Here is an 11797-nt window from a genome sequence, read left to right as displayed (position 1 = left end):
GCCGACGCGGGCCCTGGTTTACCTGGAGCATCAAGAGGGAGCGAGCCCCTGATTGGGGGCAGGAACCCAGGCTCTGGTCCTGCTCTGGGCACCCGCAGAGGCAGAGGGTACCCCACCGAGAGTCTTTGAAAAGGTTTCTTGGGCAAAATGGAGAAAAGAAGGAAGGTTCTGGGCAGGGGAGCTCTGCTTACGATGGTAAGTACTGAGCTCTTGGAGTGTGTTTGGCACAACTGAGGCCCTGACTTAAATTTCACTTAATTTTAATTAAACGGAAGTATCCGCCACACGGGCCAGTGCGAGTCCTCGTGGGGGCAATGCAAGTCTGATGGGGTCGGGGCTACAGGGGTGAGCATTTGTCAAAACTCAGGTACCGGTACCTTTTGGGCTTGTGAATTTCACCGAGTAAACGTCACCTTAAACAGGCAGAGGCCCTCTAGCCAGTGATGTGCATACAGAAGTGGTCGCACCAAGTCTAATGACGTCTGCAGCTTCCTTTAAAAGGCGACCAGTAAAACACAACGGCCTGATGGACAGGCAGCAGGTGGATAGGTGGGCAAGTTGCTGTGAGGAAAATACAGCCGCCGTTGACTCTGGAATCTGGGCAGTAGATTGAGTGTCTCACAAGAAAGCGCTGAAAAATCCCAGGTGGGCTTGAGGCCCAGTGGACTCGCATTCCTCCTCGCCGGTGCCCGGCCCCCAGGGCTCAGCCAGCACAGAGTGAATGTCCAGCCTTTGGGTGCGGACTGGATGTGGGAACAGGAGAGGCGGGGCATGTGGGGTTGGTGACCAGGCATCAGGGGAGCAGCTGCAGGCTCTAATGGTATCTGGGGAGGGGCACGTTCTGGATACTTCATTTCCAGGCCCAGAACCGGGCCTGCCCTCCTCTTCCTGCGGCCTCTGCAGAAGGCTGCACTCCTGGGCCTGTACTGCCTATGTGCCCACGGCCTGTCAGCTGAGCGATGGCCACTGAAGGGCTGGTCACTCACCAAGGGGCTCAGCGGGATCTGAGTGGTCTTGGCTCTTCTGTCCCTCACCCTGCTTTGTAGCCATGGGCATTTGCAAGCCCCGTCCCCACTCTCTACAGTGTGTCTCTTCCTAAGCCAACTCGGCAGGACCCTTTCCTCAGCTACCCAGGTGTGGGGGCAGGTGGCCAAACTCCAGCCTGTGAGGAGCCTGCTAACTGGCCTGACGGTCCAGTTCCTCCCTCTGTTGTCCAGTGCCGAGGGGCAGGATGACCTTGCCTCCAGGGGCCACCATTGAGCATGTAGGATGAATCCTGGACAAGAACAGGCCCCCTGGGATCGAGGGTCCAGTCCAGGGCTGACCGCCAGGCTCCCTCGAGCTTCCTGCAGCTTCTGTCTCCACCGGCCCCTCAGGGGCAACTTTGTCCCACCTGGCAGGTAGGTGGCCGCAGGGCCGGGAGCCCCTCTCCTCTGACCACTCTGTGCTAGCTGGCGGGAGCACAGCCACTGTGGACAGTGCTAGGCAAAGCCAGTGGCCCTGCAAGCTGCTCCGTTTGCCCCTCGGGCAGCCAGGACTGTAGTGCTTGGCTAGAGATCCCCGCCCACCCTGCAGCCCTCTGCCCTGGTCTGGAAGCCCCAGCACCCCCACAGAGGAGGAAGCTCGGCCTGCGGGGGGAGGTGCTGGGGGCACATGTCCCATGGGGTCCCCGCCAGGGCTTTGGCTGAGGTCCAGTCGCACCCCACCCCCTCGACTCTCCTGGGGTGGCTGCAGGGCTGCCCCTCCTGAGCCTGGAAGAGGCGGAGCTCTGTTGCCCCAGGGCCTGTGGGAGCCCTGAGCCGTTTTGGGCGGTCACAGAACCTGCTTCTGGCTCCTGCAGCTTTAATGGGGCCACACAAGGAACTGGGGCTTCAACAAAGGAGCACCTCCTCGCAGGCTGTGGCACCCACCCTGCTGATGATGGGCAGACCCTTGCCTTGGTCTCTCTTTGGCACCTGTGGGGGAGGGGCTCCCTGGGGAAGAGATGCTGGCGGGGGAAGGTGCTTCCAAGGGTGCTCCCTGAGGGGGTGCTCCCAGGTGAGGTGTTCCCTGCGGGGAGGGGCTCCCCGAGATGAGTCTGGGGTGTCTCTGGGGCATTGCTGAAGGACAGCTCCTGTCCCCAGACCTGACTGACCAGGGCAGTGCTGGGGCCTCTTCCTGGCTCCCACATCGACCCCAGGCCAAGACCCGGTCTTTCTGAGACTCCAGGCACCTGGAGTGTGTGCGGGAGGGACCGGGGGCGGGGGGGGGGGGGTCCGTGGCCGTGTCGGGGTGGACAGACAAGGACAGGAACCTGGACGGGCGCAGGACCATCTGGACATGAAGCAGCAGCCCAGCCACTCAGGCTGGACCCCAGGGTGCTCGCCCTAGACTGGGACCCGCCCACAGTCCTGGTCGTGAGGGCCAAGCGAGAGAGGCTCGCGGCTCCCAGTTCACAGAGGGGGACCCCGAGGCCCACGAAGGCCCTGAGGCCGGCGACGTCTGTGTGCCCGCGGCACACGCTCACCCCTACGTGTTCACGAGCTGGGTGTGTGGTGCCGTGTTTTCCTGTAACCTGCTTATTCTGCATCCTCTGCCTGGGCTGCCTCTCCACGACCTGCGCCCCCGTCTGCCCCCGGCTCCTGGGCAGTGGGCAAGTGTGTGTCACGGCCTCTGCAGGCCACCCTCTGGGGCTGCACTGGCTCCCCCTCGCAGGGTGCGGGGCACGCGAGGTGCGGGGTGCGGGGGGTGCGGGGCGCACGGGTTGTGGGGTGCGGGGCACAGGGCCCTCGGCACTGGGCCCATCCCCGGGTGGGGTTTAAACGTGAGTGCAAAGCGAGGGTGGCTGGCTCTCCCGTGTGTCCGCAGCCGGCTTCCTTTTCTGGGCACGGCCCTTCCTGCCCTTTGAGGAAGGCATGACTTACACCTTAGAAAAATGTTCTCCCGCGCTCCCCAGCCTGCCTCCCGGGGGACGGGGACGGGCGGTGCTGAATGAGCCCTTGTTGGCCGAGCGCTGGGCACACGTTGAAAGGGGTCTGTGGACCGAGCCAGGCCGGGAAGAAAGCAGGAGGCTGCCTCCTCAGGGAGGGTCGAGCCAGGGGACACTGAGTCATGGGCAGTGGAGGGAGGTGACAAGGGGCCAGACCCAGAGCCGGGGGGGCCATTGTTGCTCAGTGCGGCCCTTTTTCCCGTCACGTGGGGGTCTGGGCAGGCTCACACGTGCGCCTGCGGGACCGCATGGCCTCTGAGGTTCTCTGAGCTCCCCGGACACCCAGGCAGCCCCCGCGGGACATTCCGGGGCTCCCGCCCTAGTGCCGGGCGAGGTGCCTGCCGCGGAGGGGTGCCAGCTCTGCCCACCCTCAGCTGCGTCCTCTGCTCGAGATCGTGCCCCTAACTCTGCAAGTGGTGGCGCGGCCTCAGATGCCACCTGGCCTCAGCTTCCAGACCAGGGCTCTGCGGCCCGGGTGCGAGTGCCCAGAGCAGGTGTGCCTCCTGATGACGTGCCGACAGACCTCCCAGGGCCCCCGATGCCCGCCTACCAGGCGCCCGACGGAGGGGCAGGCTTGGCCGCCCTCACTGACCCTCCACCTCATCCTAACCCCGCCAAGAGCCCACCGGGGGCACAGTGCAGGTCGCTCAGGCCTCATGTCCCCCCACGGGCCCCTGGCCTGCGGCTCTGACTGGATGTCTGCCCCCGCTGCCCACAGCCTGCCACCCGGAAGGAGGCCAGGGGCCCGAGACTCACACAGGCTCCTGCCCCCAGGCCCGGGTCCAGCCAAGGTGAGGCGGCGGGTCGGGGGAGGGGGGATGACCCCAAGGGGGTCGCCGAGCAGAGTTTCCTCGGGCTTGTTGGCAGTTGGTCATTTTACTCAGGAGTAACTGTGACTATTCTCCCCGTCCCCAAGTCCCTCTGTGGTCACGGACTGCCTGAGTCTCAGTTTCCCCACGGGCGCTCCCTCTTCCCGCGTTCCTGGGTCTTGGATGTCCAGGGCTTGTCCTCTGCAGGAGAGAGCCCGCTTAGGGCCCCAGGAGCCGTACGCCAGGGGGGCCGTGGGAGGTGGGGGCCGTGTCGCAGAGAGAGCAGGGAGTTGTCCCCCAGGTGTCAGCGTCCTGCAGAAATCCTGAGCCCGCTGGGCCCTTGAGCCCCGCCCGCACCTGTTGTGTCACCCTTGTTGTGACCTGATGCCTAAAATCCCAGGGGTCCAACGGGGGAGACCCCTCTGAAAACAGCATCGCGAGGATGCCCACGTGAGTCGTGAGGTGTCCCTGGCTGGTGAAGTTGTGGGATCAGCGCCTCTGTTCAATCTCCCACTGGGCCTCTTCCCCTGGCCCAGGGGCTTCAGTTTTTCCATCGCTAAAACAAAGCCTGTGGATGGTCCGGCTGGACCCTGCGATCTGCGTGTACTGAATTAGCGGCTCATTGAAAACTCCTCAGATCACCCAAGCTGAGCCCAACACAGGCCACCTGTGCCCTGAGATGGGGAGCAAAGAGCAAGGGGCCCTGTTTCGTCTGAGAGCTCCTAGTGTGGGCCAGGCATGCAGAAGGCGCTCAGCGCAGGCCCGGGCTGGGCACACAGGCTCAGCAACAGAGGGGGTGAGAGCGCTGGGGAGGCCCCTGCAGACAGGGCCCCAGTGGGCATCCACGCTCCCGAGGCAGCAGGGCCGAGTCCGGCCTGTTGACATCATCATACTCCAACCTGGCCGGAACCACTTTGCTGCCTATTTTCTATTTGTTTCAGGTTTTTGCTCTTCTGTTTTTTCTCTTCTTTGCTGCTTCTTCGGTATAAACGAAATCTTAGAGCCACGGCCCCTCAGGAGGGGAAGCAGCCACCCCTGGGCTGTGGGAGAGCCTTTCGCCGGTCCGTGGGGCCAGCGTGTCTCGAGCACAGAGGGCCACTGAGGCACTGTTTTTGCTCTTTGCCGAGGTCCTGCTGCAATTTCCCAGGGGCTGTGGGAGCGCAGAGCTGAAGGCAAAAGAGCAGGTAGGAGAATGTAGCTGTGCTCTTTTAAGCCCCAACATTAAGGAACCGTGCAAAAATGTAAAACAATGCTACTCACCCCCTACTGTTTTTGAGGCTATAGCTATTTTTCCTTGAAAGTGTTGCTCATGTTACCAGGTCATGGGGTTCCTGGGGTTCATTATAACTGCACCGAGAGGAGCGCGCTGCGGTTTTACCCACGGTGGGGAGATGGGGCTGTCAGAGAGAACGAAATAGCAGCCAGCAGGCCCCCTCCCAGCCCTTGGATGACCTTGGCGTGACCTTGGGGTGTCAATCCTCTCTGCCAAAAGTATCCTCCCTGCCCCCCCAGGCCGCTCTTCCCTGGGCAGCAGAGGTCCGAGGCGACCGGGGGAGCAGGTTGTTTTGCTGGAATCCGTCCCAATTGGCCGGGGGGAACTCCAGTTTGTCCAGGGAGTCCTTGGCTCCGTCCACCTGGAACCCTGCCCCTCGGCAGCTCACGGCCAGGCCTGGGGGGGCGGCCAAGAGGGAGCTGGGGGGGCAGCTGCCCGCAGGCACGTGGCCTGGGAGGGGCCAGGAAGCTGACCTCTGCGCCAGGGGCTCTGAGGCCTAGGGTCCAGGGACTCTCTCTCTCAAGTTCATTTCCTTTCTGCCGGTGCCGGAGGGTGGGGGTGGGGGCGGTGGCTGCCTTGGCTGTCCCCTGATAAGCCTGGGGTGTCTGGGCCCAGCGACCAAAGAATGCCCCCCCACCCCCACTGGTGGGCATAGCCGCTGCCTGCCCACTGCTGCTTTTCCCTCCCGGCCCTTCCCATCTGACCATTTACTGTCAGCGGCCCGGGCTGGAGGGAGCCCCCCTACCCCACCCCAGCAGCCCCCCTGAACTTCCCTGCGGCCTCCTCCCCCACCCCCTGCCCCAGGAGCCAGGGCACCCTCTGTGATGAGACTGCAGTGCCAGCCCTGGCAGACACCCAGCCTGGCGTGTCCAGAGGGACGGCCCGCGGCTGTCCAGACCTGTGATGCGTGTCTTCACACCCTGGGGGCCCGGCCGGTTCCTCGCGGGCGTGTCTGTGTCCTGCCAGCGGCCGGCGGTGGGGGACTGTCGCCTTGGTTGCTGCTTTTGAGGGTGGGCTGGATACCGGCACCTCCGAAACTAACTTCTCCCCAGCATTTGTCCCCACGCCTCTGCCCTGAGGGTTCCCCAAAAGCTCTTGTTTCCTGTGTTTCTGTGACGGAAATTTAAGCTGTTTTCGTGTTCCTGTAAATACCAAAAATAAGCCCATCACCTGACAGCCAAACTTTCTGGACGGTCACTGTGGTTTTTTTATTATTCAATGAATTTTATTGCGTTTATAGGTGTACAGCGACCCTCACAACCAAGTTTTATAGCGTTTCCATCCCAAACTGTCCCAGTCAGTGTTTTCCAAAAGAAAAAACGCGTGGCTAGAGGGGCAGCCTGGGGTCTCTGCCGTCTCCCTGGATGGGAAACGCTGAGTGTCCCCCTCTGTGCAGCCTCTGTCCCCTGTCACTGGGCAAGTGGAGAGCCGAGCCCACAGTCCTAAGAGGACAGGAGGGAAAGACAAACCGCCACTCGGTGCCACGATGCCTGGAAGAGCCTCGGGGGACCCGGGGGTCCCTGGGTTGCGCTTTGAGAACTGGGCTTCCTCTGTCCCCTCAGGACCTCGGCTCTACCTCACGCGTCCTGCCGTCCCGGGCCTTTCCCTGGAGCTTATTTCACAATCGTTCTGCTTTCCCCGCTTCTGCTAAGGGCACATTCCTTCCAAATTCCTAAAAGAGAGAGAATCCATTTGGCTGGTTCTCCTTTGTGAGCTGGAGCCCCTGTTCCCAGCCCTGGGCCCCCTGTGTGGGGTAACCCTGCAGGGAGAGCCCCCCGCTGCCGCCGGTGTGCTCTGGCTGAGCCCTGATGGGGCAATGGGGGGCCCTCCTGAGGCCCCCTTCTGAGCCAGGGGGGTTGACAGGGTCTGGGGTTCCAATTTCTGGCTCCTCCTGGAGGAAGGAGGGAGCCTCTCTGATCCCATCACTCAGTCTCTAGCGGTGATGCTCGTAGGCCCCAGGCCACCTCTCACCCTGGACCAGCCCCTTCCTCTCAGCATCTGTCCCAGCCAAGGAACACCAAGGAGGCAGCGCCACCAGCCGCCGATTGAGCCGTGCCACCTGCCTCGGAGGGCAGTCCTGCCTGGAGCCGATGGACGTGGCCTGTATCTCTGCTGCCCTAAACCCAGGACTCCAGCCACACGCGGCCCCTGAGCCCTAGAATGTGGCTGGTGACCCTGGGGACTGAGGGTTCCTTGTACGTGACTTTAATTAACTCACGTTGGAACAGATGCTTGTGGCTCGTGGCTGCTGGAAAGGGCCCCTGAGGCGGGTCTGAGAGGTCTCACCGGTGAGGTGCCAGGCAGGAAGCGCCCTGAGGTGGGGCTGCTGCAGGGGCTGGGCGATGGGTGTGAGCCGCCGCGTGGCCACCTCCTGGCCCGGGAGCCTACTTCCTGTCTGCACAAGGGCTCGTGCCACCTGTCAGCCACTCCCACGAGGGTGCTCCAGGCTGCACGCAGCCTTCTCCTGAGTCCAAATTCCCCTTCCTAAAGGGGACCCAGGACCCAGCTTAACCTGAAAACCTCTGTAAAGGCCCCGTCTCCAGATCAGGTCATGGTCTGAGGACCTGGGGGCTAGGACCCCAGCCCACCTCTGTGGGGGATGCGATTCAACTCCAGCCACTGGTGGTGACTTCCTGTGACCTCCAACTCTCCTTCCTGAGAACCCTCCATCAGGGTCGGCCTCCGTGACAGCCCTGGGGTCTACAGCCCCTGCTGGCTGCATGATCGAGGGCCAGCGCGTGACCGCTCTGTGCCTTGGCCTCCTCATCGGTGAAGTGGGGCCCGCTGAGCAGTGCCCAGCGCAGAGCACGTGTCCAGGCACCGCGGGCCCCATCAGGAGGAGGGAGAGGCTGGTACTCCCGAATGCCTGCCCCTTCCCCGGGTCTGTGGACTCCCGCTGTCTCTGCAGTGCCTGGGTGGTCCAGACCGAACAAGCTCCTGCTTTTGCCCACATGGTTCAAAGTGTTGAAACGGCTCGGATCACCTTTGTCATGGAAAGTGTTTGATCAGCTTCTTTCTCGCCAGGGCCACTGCGAGGGGCTGTCGGCCGGCCGCAGGGGGGCTTTTGCATCTCAGCACTTCTGCGGCCAGGTTTCCTGAGTCATCGGAGCCTGGCCTCCAGCGCTGCTCAGGCCTGGGCCACACAACCCTGCTGGCATCCCAGCGGCTTCCCTTCCGGGCTCCCTTCTGGCTTCGAGCCTCTGATGTGGTCACGACCAGCACCCCCACTTCACAGAGGGGGAGACAGGTCCAGGGAGTCTGAGCCACTTGACGTCACACAGGACACACGGCTTGCTCCCCCCCGCCCGACTCCAGGGCCGTACCCTGCACACGGCAGACCGGGAGCCCCTCCTGATCCTGGGGCTTGGGGCGACCTTGCGCGGGCACGAATACAGCCACACTGCCTCAGGTGCCCTCCATCTCCCAGCACGTCCCTCGAAGCCCCAAAGGACCCGGCCCAGCTTCTGGCACACAGTCGGTGCTCAATAAGTGCTGGTTGGTATGAGCTGAAGGGAGCAGAGAACTTTGGGGACATGGCTGATACACCCGGGAGAAGGAGGGGTGTGGCCGGTCAGTGTGGCACACGCACAGACCTGCGGAGCCGTGGTTTGGCTCCGGATCAGCCTCAGCTGAGTCCAGGCTGCCGCTGCCTCCGGGCAGGTGCCACCCCTCTGGCGTGTTGGAAAGGGAGCCTGGCCGTGTGATTCAGGAGGTCTGGGCGGCTTCCTGGGGGCTGGATGCAGGTGGACCACGCAGAGCCCCTGGAGAGCCGCCTGAAGGGGGCTCCCTGGGAGGGAGCTGTCCTGTCCTGGCATAACTGTCCTGGGTGGCAGGGGCTCCACGGGGCCTCTCTCTGCAGAGGAGGCCCTAGGGCCCAGCCCCCGCTCCCTGTCTGCCCCACCAGCATCAGGCGCTGAGCCCCCGCCCTGCTCCCTCCCCAGGACCTACCCCCCCACCCCCGCCCCGCCACAAAAGACTCTCGCACTGATTCCCATCAGTAGCCTCTCAGAGCCCACCTTGCTCTCCCAGGCAAGCTTTCCTGTAGAGTCTCAGGTGGAAAGCAAGCGGGGGAGGGGCCAGGGGGCTGGGAACTCCCTCGTGTTTCAGGTTCCAGCACCTGGGATCTGCTCCCCAGCTCCCCAGGGCAGCCAGGCGCAGGAGACCAGGATGCTGGGAAGAAGGGGTGTCCCCTGGCACCCCTCTGGATGCCCCAATCTGAACGGTGGGTTCAGGAGGCAGCTCCAGGGTCCCCCCCCTCCACCCTGGCCTGTGTTCCCAGGCCTGGGCTGACTCAGGCTGATGGGGCTCCCCAGCTGCTCCCTGAATCTGAGCCTCTGCCCATGCCTGGGCACTGAAGAAGGTGGGGGCCTGCTGGCAGCTGGAAAACAAGCCTCTGTATCCGCCCTGCGGTGGGGGTGAATCTGGGCCAGGGCAGCTCCCCAGCGGGGCCACTGCAGCCGCTAGTTCACCCCTGGCTTCCCTGGGGCCTGGCTCTCTCTGGCCCCATGGGACTTGGACAGAGTCCAGGGCCATCAGTAAGAATGTTCCTTAGCCTGTGGGGAGGTGGGGCAGCCAGGCCATCCGGTAATGATCCTCTAAACACGCCCCAGGTGCTCCTGAAATCCCAGCAGCTCTGAGCAGAGCCTCTGTTCCCGGCCCTGTCAGATTTTACCTGTGTGAGTGTGTGTGTGTGTGGCCTCTGGGGTGAGGCGGGAGCTGCAGGTGGGCAGGGCAGGGAGGATGGATCTTCAGTGGTTTCTGTCTAACTGCTTGGGCGGCTGTAACAAAACATCAGATGAGGTGGCTTTTTTTTTTTTTTTTTCTTTTTTTGGTCTTTTAGGGCTGCAGGTGTAGCATATGGAAGTTGCCAGGCTAGGGATTGAATCAGAGATACAGCTGCCAGCCTACACCACAGCCACAGCAACGCGGGATCCAAGCCGCGTCTGCAACCTACACCCCAGCTCCCGGCAACGCCAGATCCTTCACCTGCGGAATGAGTCCAGGGATCGAACCCGCGTCCTCATGGATACTGTCAGCTTCGCTACTGCTGTGAACTCCATGACGGGAACTCCAGACGGGAGGCGTAAATGACAGTCACCTCTAGGCCTGTAGGCTGAGGTCCAGACCGAGGCGCCTGCCTTGGTCCCGTCTGGCGAGGACCCGCTCCCGATTCTGGAGCATTTGGGCGGCTGGTCTCCGCACCCCTTCGACAGCCCTGTGAGGCCCGCTCTGCGGTTCCGTGTCACAGGTGAGGAAGCAGGCAACGTGCCACGTTCGTGTCGTTCCAAGTGGCTGGAGTGAGGCCTCCGGCCCAGGCCAGTGATGCGGCAGGGCAGCCGTCCCGCTCCTGAGCTCTCGGAGGTGGCAGGCGTCGGGGAACCCCCAGCGTCTCTCAGGTAAGAGCCCGTCCAGCCACGGGCGGGGCCCGGGGTCTCCGCGCGAGCGTGGCCTCTGCCGGGAGGGCCCAGCTGCCGCTTTGCGGTCGGAGGTGTTGTTCATTAACAGAAATTGGTGAGGCGAGGAAAGCCGTCGAGGGATTGGTTTGGTTTGCTCAGTGGGGAAGCTCTTCGGGAAACAAGGCCTCGGGCGGGTGAGGCCCAGCGAGCACCGAGTGTCAGGTAGTGGTTACGGGTTTCCCGGGGAGGCCGGGCGACCCAGCAAAACACGGGTCAGCCACTGTCCCCCAGGCGAGCAGTTGCTCCCATTTCCCGGAAAAGTACCTTCAAAAATCCCGGCTCTCCCCAGAATCACCCCAAATCCCAGCTGAACTCTGGGGGGTGCTGAGCTATTGGTAGCACGAAGGACCACTCAGGGGAAGCTTGTGCGAAGTTCTCGGGTGACAGGCTGGCTGTGTCCCTGCTGAGCCCTGTTAGGTGGGTGTGGGAGCCCCACAGGCAACGTACCTGTGCACCTCCCCGGCCCGTCTCCAGGGTCGTGTCCTGGCGTGGCTGTGACGTCCTGGTGTGCTGTGGCACGGCTTGCGTGGCTGTGGTGAATGTGCCATCCTGTGGAACTCGCGCTGAGCCTGGCAGAGGCAGCTGGGCAATTGGTCGCGGGGGACCCATCACCTCACTGAGCCTCTGTTTTGGCCAGACCCCTCTGGAGCTCTCTGTACCCCCAGGACTCCCCTCCTCCAGGAAGGGAAGGTGTGTTTTTCAATCCCCATGTCAGGCGGACACAGCCCCCGGGGCTGGAACCACGGCCTCAGCCAGCAGGTGTGGACCAGGTGCCAGGGACAGTGCTGGCTGCTGTGGCAACAGCCCGGTGGTGTGTGGCTGGCTGGGGGTCCACCCCAGAGCTTAGAAACAGCTGGGCAACGCCTGGTCCCAGCAGCCTCTCAGCAGGCAGGCTGCCCCAAGTGCTCTGGGGAGCAGCTGAGACGTTGTCACCCCGTCAGTGCCTGGAAGGGCTCCCCCGCCCTGGCTCTCTGCCAATGCCTGGCAGCAGGGCCCACCTGGCAGGACCACCTCCCAGCCCTATGTGCTGGGTCTGCTTGGGATCCTGGTGGAGCTGGAGGGCTGGTCTCCTGCAACTTAGCCTCATCCATTCGGCTGGACTCGGGGCCTGCAGGCTATGAGCACTGGGGGACTGTGGCCTGTGATCTGGGCAGGGCCTGGCCTGGAGAACAGATGAGAATTTGCCGCCTTTCAGCCCCATGTGCTGGAGGTTCTGGGAAGAGAGGCCGAGGCTTGCCCGGGCTGAGCGGCCAAGGGGCCGAGAGGGGCTGAGGCGCTGTGTTTCCAGCGG

Source organism: Sus scrofa, chromosome 3 (assembly GCF_000003025.6).
Source record: "Sus scrofa isolate TJ Tabasco breed Duroc chromosome 3, Sscrofa11.1, whole genome shotgun sequence".
Classification (NCBI taxonomy): domain Eukaryota; kingdom Metazoa; phylum Chordata; class Mammalia; order Artiodactyla; family Suidae; genus Sus; species Sus scrofa.
This window is presented reverse-complemented; position numbering follows the sequence as displayed.